Below are 18,380 nucleotides of genomic sequence, written 5' to 3'. Positions count from 1 at the left end.
TTATTTGGCACGTGTCAATCGGTTCATTGATTTTCGGTATATCAAAGAAAAATGGGCACGTGCCTAGAAAATGTTGAATATCTTTTTTATTTATGATTATTTTTTCTATAAAATTTGAAATTTATGCATTAAATATCAATCTTTAACATAATATGTAAAAATAACACGTATAACAGTACTCTTTCTAGTCCTTAGTGGCATTGGATAGTCCTTAGTGCACTAAGGAGTCCTTAGCAGTGTTTAGACGTACCTATTTTGAACAGCTTCAAATATATGCGGTTCGTAGAAACACCGCAAAGGACCTCCTTAGTGCACTTAGAACAAAAATGTGCACTAAGGACCTGATGGAATGATACAACTGTCACAAAGGATATGGCATATAGAAATAGACTTTGTAAAAGGAGAAGGTCCGGTAAGACACCTTTTTGGCCCCAAAATATAGCAGTTTTACAAAATTGTTAAAAGTAAACTTTTAGTTATTTTTTGGACAGTAGAATGCTTCAGCTTCATTAATATGGTTTTTTTTTGACAATACATGGCACATATATCGGGTACTGGCACCATAAAGTCATGCTAAATGGCAAAAACCATCTGAAAAGTGACATTTTCCGGCATATTTGGTGGATTTTTCTTATTTGAGCTTGAATCGGATCGTTTTTATGACAAAATCAGTGAAAATCTTCCACATACACTAATAGAATCAAATAAAATAGACACTTAAGTGTTTCAAAAGTGGTCAAAATCTTTCGTCAGATGAACCTGAAATTTTAAGGCCAAAATCGGTCCTAACCAGACCTACTCCTTTATATCTTTTCTATAATGTTTTCCCGACACGTGCCTCAAAAAGTTGATTGTCACCGTTAGTATAATCGATAGAAATTCATGTTCGCTCAACCTTGAACCGTGAATAATCTGCTAGTATACTGATTAAACATGTACTAGTATATGGTATTTCAAATTGTTCTCTATTTTTTTTCATTTGTTTGTTTCTGCAGTATTTATTCTGTCTGCTATATTTTTTACTTCTAAAGTAATAGCGTATTTTCAACTCTTTTCAGTTTGGGATTTTTTCATCCTTTTAATTTTAAAAATACAAATAATTGTGAACACTTCACGGAAAAGTGAGGATTGGTATTTGGTTGCTTAACGTCCAGTTGCCAATACTTCATTCATTTTTCTAATGTCAGGAACTATGCCATTTATCAATATTTCGATTAAATAATTAAACTTATAGAATTAATACTTAAAAGTTTATTTATAGTAACCATATGCCGGATGAACAAAAAGTGTGCCATTTATTGAAAAACATATGGTTTGGTATAACAAGAAAACTTCTCTAGTGTTCTAAACATTTCTCACATAACCCCTCCCCCCCAAACCCCCACTTAAAGCTCTGGATCCGCGCTTGCCCAAAGTGCTTATTACATTATAAAATAAAATGGTATTCATCTTCAATTGTTGAAATAAAGATGAATTGTAAAAAAAAAAGCATTGACACCAGTTTAAAGTTATCTTTCATAGAAAACAGTTATGATTTATTCTATAATTCTCTTTTTAAAACGTAAAATAATTTTACCTCTTGGAGTTTTTCTATATTACTTCTGTAATCGGATTTTGAAGAACCCCATGGACACCACATACTCTCAAATGTCTTTCAAGGAATAATGATAGTATGTGAACTCTTGTGTTGTTAGTAAGGAAATGAAATATCAAAAGCCTTTATTTCTCAATTTGTATCTCAAAATAGAGTTCGATAATTAAAAAAAAAAAGCTTGCATAGCAATTTCCTTAAAAACTAAATATATATAACAAAGGCAAAGTTTTAAAACACAAAATTTATTTTTTATTTTTCTTTCATAAACTTGAAATTATACCACGCTAATCCGTTAGGGTAACAACAATTGATTAATCAATAAGTAACGATCAAAAGACAATTGTTTATTGGATTAGGTTGATTGAACATGATAATTCGGGAATCTGCAATAAACCGTTTGTCACGTGGCGAGTGGCACGCGTTTATTAAAAAGTCATTTAACTTCAAAATTACAAAATCTATTGATACCTAACTTTATAGATATGAGGTTTTTAATCATATCCTCTTATATTCATGCTCGCTGTGATCTTAAAACATCGTTTTAGTGTCCTTAATGCAAAAACTTTCTTCTTAGTGCACTAAGAAGTCTTTTGCGGTATTTCTACACACCGAAATATATGGCCTTATTATTGGTAATATACCATATTAGTGTCACTAATGGCTTAACGTGTTACCAAATTAAAAAGAAGAAATAGGCTCAAAACCGCATTTTTAACTTTAGATTTTTTTCAATCCCACAATAGAGAAGAGGTCCGGTATACAGACTAATTAAAAAGTCCAGATGAGAAGTTTAACTTTTAACTGTTTCTTGACGCATGAAAAAAATGCAGTACCTGGTTACAGTTGCTCATTGACAAATTATCATCTTTCGATTAAATGATCTTAAATCTATTTGGTCTTAATTTTAAAAGTTCTTAAATCTAAATGTGAAGTGATCTAAAATGTTCAATATTAATGAGTATTTTCGCTGTGAAATGAATCTAAGGTCGTCTAAAAGTATAAACATGTGTATTTGACCCGACTACTGACTACATGGTAAACTATTCATTATGTATGTATAAGGGGGTCTGAGCGGGACTCGGGATTGTCGAGGCATATTTTTTGTAAACGTGACACATGAAAGTCAAATTATGACACGAAATCCCGAAATCCCGGGCTTAAAAACACGAAATCCCGAGGTCCCGAAATTCGAAAAAAGAATTATCGGATCCCGAAAGGGTCAATCCCGAAATCCAGAGCTTAAAAACACCCGATCCCGGAGTCCCGATAAAGGTCCTATATCCTCCCTCAAATCAGAGACATATATACACATGTGTATATATGTCTCTGCTCAAATTATTGTGCCGTGAAAATGCGAAATGAAGTTTAGCGGGACATGGGAAATTACAAAAATATCAGAATTGTTCACTTATATAGTGTAAGCGTAATGGCATCATGCGGGAATCTAAAAAAATAAATAGTAACTAAGCGGGATCCGTGAACAGAACCCCCATTGAGACCCCCATTAGTTGTGGCTTATTTTTGGTCTTTTTAGTTCGTTTCTTTCCCCTGTACATTACTTGACCGTTTTTGTAAAACAACAGCACTCGAGGTCTGACAGTATTTTACCAAGAAATGCACAAAATATTCAAAAAGAAGGCCTAGAAAATTTAAATATTGGTATGCACACATACTCCCCTGTCAGCACAGACAATTATATTTTTGTAAACGCGCCAAACTCGTTTCTAATATTTATAATAGAACTGCAAAGAAAATTGAAATGGAAATGGGGAATATCAAAGAGAACAACATGACCAAAGAGCAGATAACAGCCATAGGTCACCAATGGGTCTTCATTGCAACGAGAAGATCCCAAAACCTGAGACTGGGGTGGATCCTGAGTCATATATAGGGGTTCCTAATGCAGGACAAATTATTATTTTTTTTTGGGGGGGGGGGGGGGTCAAACTACATGTCCCCATTCAAATGCATTGATCGTCCATTAAAGAAAGGGGGGCTTCCAACATGTCCAACCCTCAGCCCCCCTGGATCCGTGCCTGTGAGTCATGCTTTAGCTTGCCATTAAACAAAAATGTATACTAGTTGAGTAATAATGGACGTCATACTAAACTCTTCAATACAAAAAAAAGAAACTAAATAAAAATCATACAAAGGTCACAAAGGCCATAACTTCTGGCTCCTAAATAAGAAAAAGTGCAAAATGCAGTGGGGATAAAAGCCTTTACAGTAAATTCCTGAAATTACAATTAAATAAATCATCTCACATCGGGCCAAAAAAAAAAATAGGTGTGTTTCCGGTCGCCCGACCGACCCTAATTTTTTGGCGCCGACCCTAACTTTTTTTTCCCTGAAAAAAAAAAAAAAAAAAAAAATCCGGATTTTTTTCGTTTTTTTCCGGAAACGGTTTTTGTTTAGTATAGCCTTTGAATGGCATCTTTTAAACGTTTGATTTTAAATAAAATTTTAATACAGTAAGCATTTGTGTGATACAGATTGAAGTCAAACAACGGCATGGCTTCTGCTATGGCCATCAGTCAAAGTGTGTTATCAATAACAATCGATGAGTGTCCACACAGGAATGAGAAAAAAGTATAATAGCCCCATTTTCTAATTCTATCACCTTTATTTATATATTCAATCAGTATCATGACTTTGGATTAAACATAACATCCTGTATCCCCTACAACACGGCTTTCGAAAAAACAGATCTTGTGAAACTCAACTTTTGGAATTTGTAGATGATGTCACTAAAAATATGGAAAACTCAAAACAAACAGATGTACTTATAATGGATTTCTCCAAAGCTTTTGATAAAGTCAGTCATAACTTGTTAACACACAAATTAAACTATTATGGGATACAGGGGAAAACAAATGCATGGATACAGGGCTTCTTATCATGTCGTACCCAAGCAGTCATTCTAGAGGGTGAGACTTCAGGCTATGTCCCTGTAAAGTCCGGAGTGCCTCAAGGATCTGTTCTGGGCCCAAGTCTGTTTTTATTTTATATTAACGATATACCAGTTGGGCTAAATTCCACCATACGCCTATTTGCAGATGACACCATTGCATATCTGGTAATAAAATCAAACAGTGATTGCGAAACCCTTCAAAAAGACCTCAACACACTAGGCATTTGGGAAAATACATGGAAAATGGCTTTTCATCCTGACAAGTGTAATGTCATGTCCATCAGCCGAAATAAAAATCCATTCATTTATAATTACACTTTACATGGCCACATTCTTGAACATGTCGATAAGGCGAAATACCTAGGTGTGACAATTCAATCAGACCTCAAATGGCACAGTCACATAAACAACATCTGCAATAAAGCCAACAGCACACTAGGTTTTCTTCGAAGGAATCTTAACATCAGTTCCACCTCAGTAAAGGAACAGGCATATAAATCCTTAGTCAGACCATCACTAGAATATGCCTGTTCAGTTTGGGACCCTTACTTTACTGAGGATATTAACAAAATAGAAAAGGTACAAAGAAGGGCTGCTAGATATGTCACTAACCGACACAGAAACACCTCAAGCGTTAGTGACATGCTAGATCATTTGAAATGGAGAGACCTTGCTAACAGGAGAACAGATGCACGACTGGTCATGTTCTATAAAATCACATATCATCTCATTGCAATCACAAAAACAGACAGATTAATTCAACCGCTCAGACAGTCCAGGAACATGCACACACTCTCATACCAAATTCCATCCTGCAGAACACAAATAAGACAACAATCATTTTTCCCACGCACAATTAAAATCTGGAACAGCCTTCCCCTGAGTATTGTTATGAGCGACTCTATAGAGTCGTTCAAAGTAGCCGTCTCAAACTACACCTACAGCCCATAAATTCATCATGTGTAAATAGTTTTATCTTAATATTTTAAAAATAATAAATTAAAAATATGCACTACCACTATGTAAAAATTTTTGTTTTGTTTATTATCACAAATTTGTATATTTCACTGTATATATGTCTTCACAAAGCAATGCGCAGTACAAGTGACGTAAACTTCAACGTGTTGAAGGCGGTCATTACATAGTAGAAGTAGAAGTAGAAGTAGAAGTAATTTACTGTGACTGATGAAATATCTCCCACATTGACAGTTGGGGAAGTTGTGCAGCTTTTTAATGTGAGGGACTTTAAATTCAAGTGTGTTGTTCCAGAATCTGACACTTTTGAACTTTTATCAAATAGTGTCAATTGAAATCTATAACTTTAGTCCAATATCTTTCAGGGTAGAATTCATGACATCATACTCTATAAATGTTGTCTGTCCCAGAATTCTACCTTCATCATTATCTACCCCCACCCGGCCTTTCATCTGTTTCATGCACAAGGTATATTTTAAAAATACACAAAAAACAACCGAAGCAGGCAAGTAAAAAAAAAAAAAAAAAAAAAAAAAAAAAAAAAAAAAAAATCCCTACCTACCGACCCTAATTTTTTGGGGCATGCAACAGGAAACACACCTATTTTTTTTTTTGGCCTCACTGTGCATTTTTTGAAATTGGTCGTATTAATAAATGCATGCAATATTTTTTAGAAAATTTCAATATATAGGCTTTTAAAAGTCAATCTTGTGGATGATTATCAATGATTATACTCGCACAATTAACACATGTGGTTCTCAAAACTCTAAGGTGTCTATGCTATTTATGACAACTTTTCATACCCCCGCTTTCAAAAAAGGGGGGTGTACTGTTTTACCTCTGTCTGTCAGTCCGTCCGTCCGTCAGTCAGTCCGTCCCATGAATATTTTTCGTGGCATTTTTCTCAAGAACTACAATACAAGGATTTCTGAAATTTGGTTTTCAGGGTTTATCTAAGTCATTTAAATCGTGTGATGCGTTTTCAGATTGATCACTTGTCAACTTCCTGTTAACCGAACACTTGTATGATTTTACACATGATAGCCAAGTTGAAAATTTTCGTCACATTTTTCTCAGGAACTACAATACAAGGATTTCTGAAATTTGGTTTCAGGATTTATATAAGTCAGCTATACCGTGTGATGCGTTTTCAGATTCATCACTCGACAACTGTTTACCGTACACTTGCATATTTTTACACTATTTATATTATCCACTTGCGTCTGGGGTATCATCAGTGAGCAGAAGCTCGCAGTTTCACTTGTTAATCAAGTATAAATTTACAAAATATGTTTAGAACTATATGATTTTTAGGTTTTTAAGCATATATATAGTAGGTCGGGATCTGCGAACTCTCACTGACTGACTGAGCACATAAATTCAACACTTGTTTTTTGGTGATGTTGGTGTTGCTAAGTGTTTTGTTTTGTTTTTCTTTTCTGCACCTTATGTTTTGCCTTGGCATTGTCAGTTTCATTTTCATTGCCTTTGTTTTTTTTTGTTATGTTAAATAACAAGTCACATATAACCATGATAATTAAGGTCCTTTTTAATTTTTAGGGATTTTAAATTTTTAATTTAAAGTTAGGGATTTTATTCATAAAAGGGGGGATTTTCCAGTACTTATACTATTAATAATGCTTTGAGCAATTTTCATGAAACTTGGTGAATTATTTTTGTATAACATAAACATGATAATTTTCCTTTTAATTTAAAAAAAAATCTGATTTATGTCATTGTACTATTATGACTTGGGATTAGGATAGTCTCAAGAATGCTTTCACAAATTTTTATGAAACTTTGGTGAATTGTTTTTATATCTTGACATAAACACCATTTTTATTATTATGACCCAAAGTGGAGGGGGCATAATGTTTAACACTTGATCATTTGTCCGTCTGTCCCAAAGTTGTTTTTTGTTCTCTTACATTACTTTAGTTTGCCTCAACCAAATTCAATTAAACTTTTACAAAAGCTTGTTATCACAATACTTAGATTAAGTTTGAATTTTGGTGATGTCAGTGTTACTGTACTAGAGTATCAGAGTTATGCCCCTTTAGAAATGGGGAAAATATGCTGAATTTTTGGTTTCCTGTTTTCTAAACTTTAGTTTGTCTCAACCAAATGTTATGAAATCAATACACAATGCTTATCACCACAAAATACAGATTAAGTTTGAATTTTGGTAGTGTCTCTTTTACTAAATTCTATCATGTCTATAGTTATGTTCTTTAAAAATGGAATTTTTTTTTCGGCCTTCTAACTTAAGTTTCCCTCAACCAAATTTTATTAAACTTTAAAACAATACTTTTTATCACAATTTTAATCAGATCAATTTCAAATTTTGGTAGTAAAACTTTTACCGTTCTTCAGTTATGTTCCTTTAAAACTTTGAATAATATTCAAGCTGGAGTATCATTCCCTATTTATCATGTATATTTTTTTATAAGATGCAGAGTTAAGGAACTTTAGTTGTTGCAAAGTTATTTAAAATTTGTCCATTTTCAAAATCTTTGAAAGGTTTTAGAAATGTATTTGTTAAAAAAATCGCAGCCTTAAACTTATAGTCACTTGAGAGATCTATAAATTGAGCCAAATTATATACATGTTTCATGTCAATGAATACCACTGTTTGTGCATGTTTTTTTTTTTTTGGAGGGCGGGGGTCTTATTTGCGCAGTGCTCATAGTTTTTAAGTCGATCAATAAAATTCATTTAAAGCTTACAGACCAGCTATAAGGGCAAGAAGCTTATCAAGCACTCATCAATGCTCATGGTTTAGATTTTTATTAAACACACATTAATATACATATAAATGTACATTAAACAGAAAAAAATATTGATGCAAGATGTCATTCAACTTTTACTCTTTTATGTATAGGACAAGAACTATAGAAGATACAGAGAAATAATATACAGCAGAAATGATAGGCAATGTAAAATTTGCAGAAGCCAACTAAACCTAAATGGTAAGGCACCTTTTAATTTTAAAAAGTTATTGAACTTGAAAGATGATTACTAGTATCATGATTACTATAAAAATTCAAAGTAGTGGTATATATTAAATATGAAAACTATCATGGCTTTGAGAAAGCAATTGTAGGCCTGTTACGACCTTCAATATTGAGAAAATCCATACCCTATACTATAGTCAAAGTAGGCAGCTATAAAAGACCTAAAGATGAAACATTGAATCAATCCAAACTGTAAAACTAATCATGCTAATTGTCTAGTTTATAACAAAATAAATTACAAAAAATAAATATGACCGGTATGAAACAACAACAACAACCACTAAATTTTAGTGTCAGACTAAACTGACAAAAGCTACAGGCTCTGAACTTTGGACAGGCACAATAGGAATATGGCAAGGTTATATAAAAATAAGATGTGGTATGATTGCCAATAAGACAACTCTCCACCAGACAACCAATGATGTAAATTTCCTGCAAACATGGACTTGACTACTGTAAATCAACTAATTTTTCGTGAATACTTTATTTGGCATTTTATACTTTCTAGTCTACATCGCAGTTATTTATTTTTCTCGAGTTCAAGTTTACTTAATGTATTTTAATAAGGAAAGATACACATGAAAAACATTTATTGCTGTTTCTCTCTCCATTTATAACATTTTATTTGATTATTTTGTGTATTTGTAGGTGATCAGACATCTTGGTTTTCATGATCAATAGGTCATTACTGAAGAGGAAACTTAAAGTTGAAATTTTATTTACATAGTGCATAATTGGATTAATTTGAAATGGAATGTGTGCTTTCCTGCAAAAAAGAAATAGGAAATTTCAACATTATCACATGATAATGACCATATAAAACAAAATGGAGTTCTATCATAGATACACAAAAACACTATTGCATAGAAGCAACAACATATCTTAATCAAAAGAAAGGAGAATGCAGAACAAATACTATTTTGTTGTTGAAAAAAGGAACACCAGTTTTATCCACTCATTTACATCACTCCCTCATATCAAATATACAGAAGAAGATCATTGAAGAACAATTTGCAAAAATGATTTCTCTTAGAATTGAAGGGAATTGTTTAGTGAATGGAATAATGTATTCACTGAATTCTTACATAGTGGATTGAATAACTGTACACAAGCTGAAACAGAAGAAATTCTAATTTGAAATAACACGAAAAGTGTTTATTTTATTATTTAATCTGCAAATATATAAACAAATTCTTTAGATATAATGACATTCAAATTGGTTGCTTATTAATGTATCGCATTGAAACAATTACAAAGAAAACAGAAGCATTTGCTCCAAAAAAATTATAAATCAAAGTTAAATTTATATAAAAAGTATAAACAATACCTAGATCTAAACAGTCAGACTGTATTATTTTCAATGTCATTAAAATGTTGAGTTAAACATTTATTAAAGTTTTGAATATCATTTGCATCAATTATACGGTCTTTTAATAATTATATTCATACTGTTTGTATACATGGTGTAGTGAAGAAATGTTTAACAAGTAAAAATAATGAAAAACATTTCCTTGAGGGAAATTTGATGTTCAGAAATTTCCTTGGAGGAAATTTGACGAACAATGATTTCCTTAGAGGAAATTTGTTGTCTTGAACTTTCCTCCAAGGAAAAGTGTTTGTCAAAAATTTCCTCACAGGAAAAAGTATTTCCTCCAAGGAAAATGTGAAGCTACAAATTTCCTCACAGGAAAAAGTATTTCCTCAAAGGAAAATTTGAAGCTGCAAATTTCCTCAAAGGAAAAAGAATTTCCTCTAAGGAAAAAGAATTTCCTTTAAGGAAATAGAATTTCCTCAAAGGAAATAATTATGCAGCAAATTCCCTAAGGGAAATCTTTTTCCCTTGAGGAAAAAACAATTTCCCTTGAGGAAAAATCTTTTTCCTTCAGGGAATTTTGATTTCCCTTAAGGAAAAGTACTTTTCCTCTGAGGAAATAGTTGAAAAAAGGGGCATAACTTTTTCAACAGTGGTGCTAGAGCAAAAAAATTTTAGGACAAATATCAGGGAACCAATACCAACCAAGTTATTAACTTTGTTTTGACTTAACTCCAAAAATTAAGGTGACAACTTTTGCACTCAGCGGAATTGCAAACTTGTCCCGGAGACTGTTTTGTGCTCTGCATAGATTAAAATCTAATAATCTCTAAAAATCTAAAACACCGACTCAATCATAGAATGAGTCTTTGTCAGGGCTTTTTCGTAATAATAAACAAAAATTTTGCAAAAATTCGATATAGTACACCCTTTTAATTGAATAATCTATACATTTAAGTTTGCACTGCATGCTATGATTACAAACCACAGTTTAAATTTGTTGGGAACGTTGCCCTGAACGGGACGGAATAAAACCCGTACGTTCGATGAGGCGAAAGACTTATATCTTAGCTACCAGATGTCCCTTTTCTGTCCTCGTTAGGATGAATGAGGAAAGGGGGGTGTTATTAATAACATTTAAAAGAAGAGCTTTATAATCATCCCATTTACACATTTTATTAAACGTGTGTGGGTCCCACGTCAGGTACGTTGTCGTGAAAGGTCGTTTATCATATCTAAATGGCTATGCCCCCCCCCCCCCCTTTTGCTCATTGTCAAGGACCTCTCATCTCCTTTTATTCACGCAGTACTTAATTTTCCATGTGCACTAATTGCTGACAAAAATATCATATAAATCGGATAGACTAAGCACTGCGAGTGTTTCTTTGCATCAAGTGTAGTGGATTGATTTGATTGTTTTTGCCTAACGTCCAGTGGCAAATATTCCATGCAAATTAAAGCCATTGTGTTAGAAATTCACCTCAAGTCTAGTTAAACATTAGCTTTTATTTGTATTTTTGTGAGAGAAGAAGAGAAAAAAAACACGAATGATATAGAATTGCACACACGCACTTGCTTCAAATGTGTTTCTAAAATAAAACCGCTATGCAATCTTAAGCATTGATGACTATTTCGACTTAAGTTACAACAAAGTGGCATTTATTTGAAAGCTAAATTATCTGATCCCGACTTGACTGTGATGAGAAAAGGCAAAATATTACATGGTAGAGCACACTGGTTCCCAAAAAGTGGATCATAGTATAAGAACAGGTACTTCCGATTTGGGCAACAAGGCAAACACATCATACTTTCAAATATTTATTTCATTATTCACGTGAAACTTCCGTCACGGGTTCTACCGTCACCCTGTAACGTGGAGCCTTTCAATTTGTATCAATTCATTGCCCATTGTCTTTTACTTTTGCACAAAGTAACAGCTACTCGTAGGAACTACATTGTGTCTAAAATGTGTACTACTAGTTTTCTGCAGACACATACAGGGGTAAATTCAGTAAATAAACATACGTCATCAGGGACCGCCCATTTCGGGGAGAGCTTTCTGTATAACACTGAAGTTATATGCTCTTCTGATTGGCAGATAATGTTTGTAATAAATATTTTTGGTAGATGGATCAAAACTAGAGTTGAAAAAAAAAAAAAAAATATATGCTGAATGTACTAACTTTTTTCCCTTCAGGGTTGAAAAGTAATGGGGGTCAGTACAGGATTTCAGTGCGAATCTACATTGTTTGTAAACAAGGCCATGTGAATGCCCAAAAATGCCGCATGAACCTATGTTTTTATTGTTGCAAAAGATAGGGCTACATTTGTACTTTCATGAATGATATATGAAAGATTTTAATTTATAAAGGTAGATCAGGTATAAATTTATTCCCACACATAGATTAGCATGAAGGTCAATGGGAGATTTTTTTTACTGAATTTACCCGTACAAGTAAGCAAAAACTAAACGAAGAGACAAATGACCAAACAGAAAAGAAAAAAAAAACTCCGCCACGGCTTTCTGGATTAATTCTTTTTTCATATCAACAATAGTCAGACAATTTTTTTGAAACTCCACCACTTGCACGTGGACAGAAGTAATTTTTTTTTACACTGAGATTCTCCTAAAACAATACAACAAACAAAACACAGCGAATTTCAAACCGTTCAGTTTTGAGTTGTTGGTTTGATTGATGTATACACTGCATCTCCTATGATTGATATGACTGTTTTATGCGTCAACAACGTTGTTGCTCATTTACTAAACAGTGAAGGTATTTCGCCTTTTATAGCTGATGTTTATCATTTGAAAATCTATTTCAAGGTATCCCCCTTTTCTTCATAAAATAATTTAAACCAAAACAATGCAAAAAGCAAAAAAACACCAAAAAATTGTTTTCCAAACATTACTCGTAACAAAACGAGCTTCGTCTTTCAGAGGTAAGCATACGATGTAATGGGTTTGAAACCCTTATATACTACCCATTTTGTAAAGTTTCCTCAGAGAAGGTATTGGCAAAAATCTGGTTGGTTATATACGTATAGTATACGTATGCGGCTTGTGGCGTTTTTCTTGTTTTTTGAAGTTGTGCTCTGCATAGATTAAAATCTAATAATCTCTAAAAATCTAAAACACCGACTCAATCATAGAATGAGTCTTTGTCAGGGCTTTTTCGTAATAATAAACAAAAATTTTGCAAAAATTCGATATAGTACACCCTTTTAATTGAATAATCTATACATTTAAGTTTGCACTGCATGCTATGATTACAAACCACAGTCTAAATCTGTTGGGAACGTTGCCCTGAACGGGACGGAATAAAACCCGTACGTTCGATGAGGCGAAAGACTTATATCTTAGCTACCAGATGTCCCTTTTCTGTCCTCGTTAGGATGAATGAGGAAAGGGGGGTGTTATTAATAACATTTAAAAAAAGAGCTTTATAATCATCCCATTTACACATTTTATTAAACGTGTGTGGGTCCCACGTCAGGTACGTTGTCGTGAAAGGTCGTTTATCATATCTAAATGGCTATGCCCCCCCCCCCCTTTTTTGCTCATTGTCAAGGACCTCTCATCTCCTTTTATTCACGCAGTACTTAATTTCCCATGTGCACTAATTGCTGACAAAAATATCATATAAATCGGATAGACTAAGCACTGCGAGTGTTTCTTTGCATGAAGTGTAGTGGATTGATTTGATTGTTTTTGCCTAACGTCCAGTGGCAAATATTCCATGCAAATTAAAGCCATTGTGTTAGAAATTCACCTCAAGTCTAGTTAAACATTAGCTTTTATTTGTATTTTTGTGAGAGAAGAAGAGAAAAAAAACACGAATGATATAGAATTGCACACACGCACTTGCTTCAAATGTGTTTCTAAAATAAAACCGCTATGCAATCTTAAGCATTGATGACTATTTCGACTTAAGTTACAACAAAGTGGCATTTATTTGAAAGCTAAATTATCTGATCCCGACTTGACTGTGATGAGAAAAGGCAAAATATTACATGGTAGAGCACACTGGTTCCCAAAAAGTGGATCATAGTATAAGAACAGGTACTTCCGATTTGGGCAACAAGGCAAACACATCATACTTTCAAATATTTATTTCATTATTCACGTGAAACTTCCGTCACGGGTTCTACCGTCACCCTGTAACGTGGAGCCTTTCAATTTGTATCAATTCATTGCCCATTGTCTTTTACTTTTGCACAAAGTAACAGCTACTCGTAGGAACTACATTGTGTCTAAAATGTGTACTACTAGTTTTCTGCAGACACATACAGGGGTAAATTCAGTAAATAAACATACGTCATCAGGGACCGCCCATTTCGGGGAGAGCTTTCTGTATAACACTGAAGTTATATGCTCTTCTGATTGGCAGATAATGTTTGTAATAAATATTTTTGGTAGATGGATCAAAACTAGAGTTGAAAAAAAAAAAAAAAATATATGCTGAATGTACTAACTTTTTTCCCTTCAGGGTTGAAAAGTAATGGGGGTCAGTACAGGATTTCAGTGCGAATCTACATTGTTTGTAAACAAGGCCATGTGAATGCCCAAAAATGCCGCATGAACCTATGTTTTTATTGTTGCAAAAGATAGGGCTACATTTGTACTTTCATGAATGATATATGAAAGATTTTAATTTATAAAGGTAGATCAGGTATAAATTTATTCCCACACATAGATTAGCATGAAGGTCAATGGGAGATTTTTTTTACTGAATTTACCCGTACAAGTAAGCAAAAACTAAACGAAGAGACAAATGACCAAACAGAAAAGAAAAAAAAAACTCCGCCACGGCTTTCTGGATTAATTCTTTTTTCATATCAACAATAGTCAGACAATTTTTTTGAAACTCCACCACTTGCACGTGGACAGAAGTAATTTTTTTTTTACACTGAGATTCTCCTAAAACAATACAACAAACAAAACACAGCGAATTTCAAACCGTTCAGTTTTGAGTTGTTGGTTTGATTGATGTATACACTGCATCTCCTATGATTGATATGACTGTTTTATGCGTCAACAACGTTGTTGCTCATTTACTAAACAGTGAAGGTATTTCGCCTTTTATAGCTGATGTTTATCATTTGAAAATCTATTTCAAGGTATCCCCCTTTTCTTCATAAAATAATTTAAACCAAAACAATGCAAAAAGCAAAAAAACACCAAAAAATTGTTTTCCAAACATTACTCGTAACAAAACGAGCTTCGTCTTTCAGAGGTAAGCATACGATGTAATGGGTTTGAAACCCTTATATACTACCCATTTTGTAAAGTTTCCTCAGAGAAGGTATTGGCAAAAATCTGGTTGGTTATATACGTATAGTATACGTATGCGGCTTGTGGCGTTTTTCTTGTTTTTTGAAGTTGTGCTCTGCATAGATTAAAATCTAATAATCTCTAAAAATCTAAAACACCGACTCAATCATAGAATGAGTCTTTGTCAGGGCTTTTTCGTAATAATAAACAAAAATTTTGCAAAAATTCGATATAGTACACCCTTTTAATTGAATAATCTATACATTTAAGTTTGCACTGCATGCTATGATTACAAACCACAGTCTAAATCTGTTGGGAACGTTGCCCTGAACGGGACGGAATAAAACCCGTACGTTCGATGAGGCGAAAGACTTATATCTTAGCTACCAGATGTCCCTTTTCTGTCCTCGTTAGGATGAATGAGGAAAGGGGGGTGTTATTAATAACATTTAAAAAAAGAGCTTTATAATCTTCCCATTTACACATTTTATTAAACGTGTGTGGGTCCCACGTCAGGTACGTTGTCGTGAAAGGTCGTTTATCATATCTAAATGGCTATGCCCCCCCCCCCTTTTTTTGCTCATTGTCAAGGACCTCTCATCTCCTTTTATTCACGCAGTACTTAATTTCCCATGTGCACTAATTGCTGACAAAAATATCATATAAATCGGATAGACTAAGCACTGCGAGTGTTTCTTTGCATGAAGTGTAGTGGATTGATTTGATTGTTTTTGCCTAACGTCCAGTGGCAAATATTCCATGCAAATTAAAGCCATTGTGTTAGAAATTCACCTCAAGTCTAGTTAAACATTAGCTTTTATTTGTATTTTTGTGAGAGAAGAAGAGAAAAAAAACACGAATGATATAGAATTGCACACACGCACTTGCTTCAAATGTGTTTCTAAAATAAAACCGCTATGCAATCTTAAGCATTGATGACTATTTCGACTTAAGTTACAACAAAGTGGCATTTATTTGAAAGCTAAATTATCTGATCCCGACTTGACTGTGATGAGAAAAGGCAAAATATTACATGGTAGAGCACACTGGTTCCCAAAAAGTGGATCATAGTATAAGAACAGGTACTTCCGATTTGGGCAACAAGGCAAACACATCATACTTTCAAATATTTATTTCATTATTCACGTGAAACTTCCGTCACGGGTTCTACCGTCACCCTGTAACGTGGAGCCTTTCAATTTGTATCAATTCATTGCCCATTGTCTTTTACTTTTGCACAAAGTAACAGCTACTCGTAGGAACTACATTGTGTCTAAAATGTGTACTACTAGTTTTCTGCAGACACATACAGGGGTAAATTCAGTAAATAAACATACGTCATCAGGGACCGCCCATTTCGGGGAGAGCTTTCTGTATAACACTGAAGTTATATGCTCTTCTGATTGGCAGATAATGTTTGTAATAAATATTTTTGGTAGATGGATCAAAACTAGAGTTGAAAAAAAAAAAAAAAATATATGCTGAATGTACTAACTTTTTTCCCTTCAGGGTTGAAAAGTAATGGGGGTCAGTACAGGATTTCAGTGCGAATCTACATTGTTTGTAAACAAGGCCATGTGAATGCCCAAAAATGCCGCATGAACCTATGTTTTTATTGTTGCAAAAGATAGGGCTACATTTGTACTTTCATGAATGATATATGAAAGATTTTAATTTATAAAGGTAGATCAGGTATAAATTTATTCCCACACATAGATTAGCATGAAGGTCAATGGGAGATTTTTTTTACTGAATTTACCCGTACAAGTAAGCAAAAACTAAACGAAGAGACAAATGACCAAACAGAAAAGAAAAAAAAAACTCCGCCACGGCTTTCTGGATTAATTCTTTTTTCATATCAACAATAGTCAGACAATTTTTTTGAAACTCCACCACTTGCACGTGGACAGAAGTAATTTTTTTTTTACACTGAGATTCTCCTAAAACAATACAACAAACAAAACACAGCGAATTTCAAACCGTTCAGTTTTGAGTTGTTGGTTTGATTGATGTATACACTGCATCTCCTATGATTGATATGACTGTTTTATGCGTCAACAACGTTGTTGCTCATTTACTAAACAGTGAAGGTATTTCGCCTTTTATAGCTGATGTTTATCATTTGAAAATCTATTTCAAGGTATCCCCCTTTTCTTCATAAAATAATTTAAACCAAAACAATGCAAAAAGCAAAAAAACACCAAAAAATTGTTTTCCAAACATTACTCGTAACAAAACGAGCTTCGTCTTTCAGAGGTAAGCATACGATGTAATGGGTTTGAAACCCTTATATACTACCCATTTTGTAAAGTTTCCTCAGAGAAGGTATTGGCAAAAATCTGGTTGGTTATATACGTATAGTATACGTATGCGGCTTGTGGCGTTTTTCTTGTTTTTTGAAGTTGTGCTCTGCATAGATTAAAATCTAATAATCTCTAAAAATCTAAAACACCGACTCAATCATAGAATGAGTCTTTGTCAGGGCTTTTTCGTAATAATAAACAAAAATTTTGCAAAAATTCGATATAGTACACCCTTTTAATTGAATAATCTATACATTTAAGTTTGCACTGCATGCTATGATTACAAACCACAGTCTAAATCTGTTGGGAACGTTGCCCTGAACGGGACGGAATAAAACCCGTACGTTCGATGAGGCGAAAGACTTATATCTTAGCTACCAGATGTCCCTTTTCTGTCCTCGTTAGGATGAATGAGGAAAGGGGGGTGTTATTAATAACATTTAAAAAAAGAGCTTTATAATCATCCCATTTACACATTTTATTAAACGTGTGTGGGTCCCACGTCAGGTACGTTGTCGTGAAAGGTCGTTTATCATATCTAAATGGCTATGCCCCCCCCCCCTTTTTTGCTCATTGTCAAGGACCTCTCATCTCCTTTTATTCACGCAGTACTTAATTTCCCATGTGCACTAATTGCTGACAAAAATATCATATAAATCGGATAGACTAAGCACTGCGAGTGTTTCTTTGCATCAAGTGTAGTGGATTGATTTGATTGTTTTTGCCTAACGTCCAGTGGCAAATATTCCATGCAAATTAAAGCCATTGTGTTAGAAATTCACCTCAAGTCTAGTTAAACATTAGCTTTTATTTGTATTTTTGTGAGAGAAGAAGAGAAAAAAAACACGAATGATATAGAATTGCACACACGCACTTGCTTCAAATGTGTTTCTAAAATAAAACCGCTATGCAATCTTAAGCATTGATGACTATTTCGACTTAAGTTACAACAAAGTGGCATTTATTTGAAAGCTAAATTATCTGATCCCGACTTGA

General features: G+C 33.7%; 1 long non-coding RNA gene across 1 annotated transcript; it reads left to right on the top strand.

Annotated features, from left to right (window-relative positions):
- Nucleotides 1–3,139: 3,139 nt before the first annotated feature.
- On the top strand, nucleotides 3,140–9,215 carry LOC134696000 (uncharacterized). Its single transcript, XR_010102880.1, has 3 exons — nucleotides 3,140–3,253; nucleotides 8,362–8,449; nucleotides 9,143–9,215. It is a non-coding gene; the product is annotated as an uncharacterized LOC134696000 (long non-coding RNA).
- Nucleotides 9,216–18,380: the final 9,165 nt, after the last annotated feature.

The sequence above is a fragment of the Mytilus trossulus genome, chromosome 14 (genome assembly GCF_036588685.1).
Source record: "Mytilus trossulus isolate FHL-02 chromosome 14, PNRI_Mtr1.1.1.hap1, whole genome shotgun sequence".
In the NCBI taxonomy this organism is placed as follows: Eukaryota; Metazoa; Mollusca; class Bivalvia; order Mytilida; family Mytilidae; genus Mytilus; species Mytilus trossulus.
This window is presented reverse-complemented; position numbering and strand designations above follow the sequence as displayed.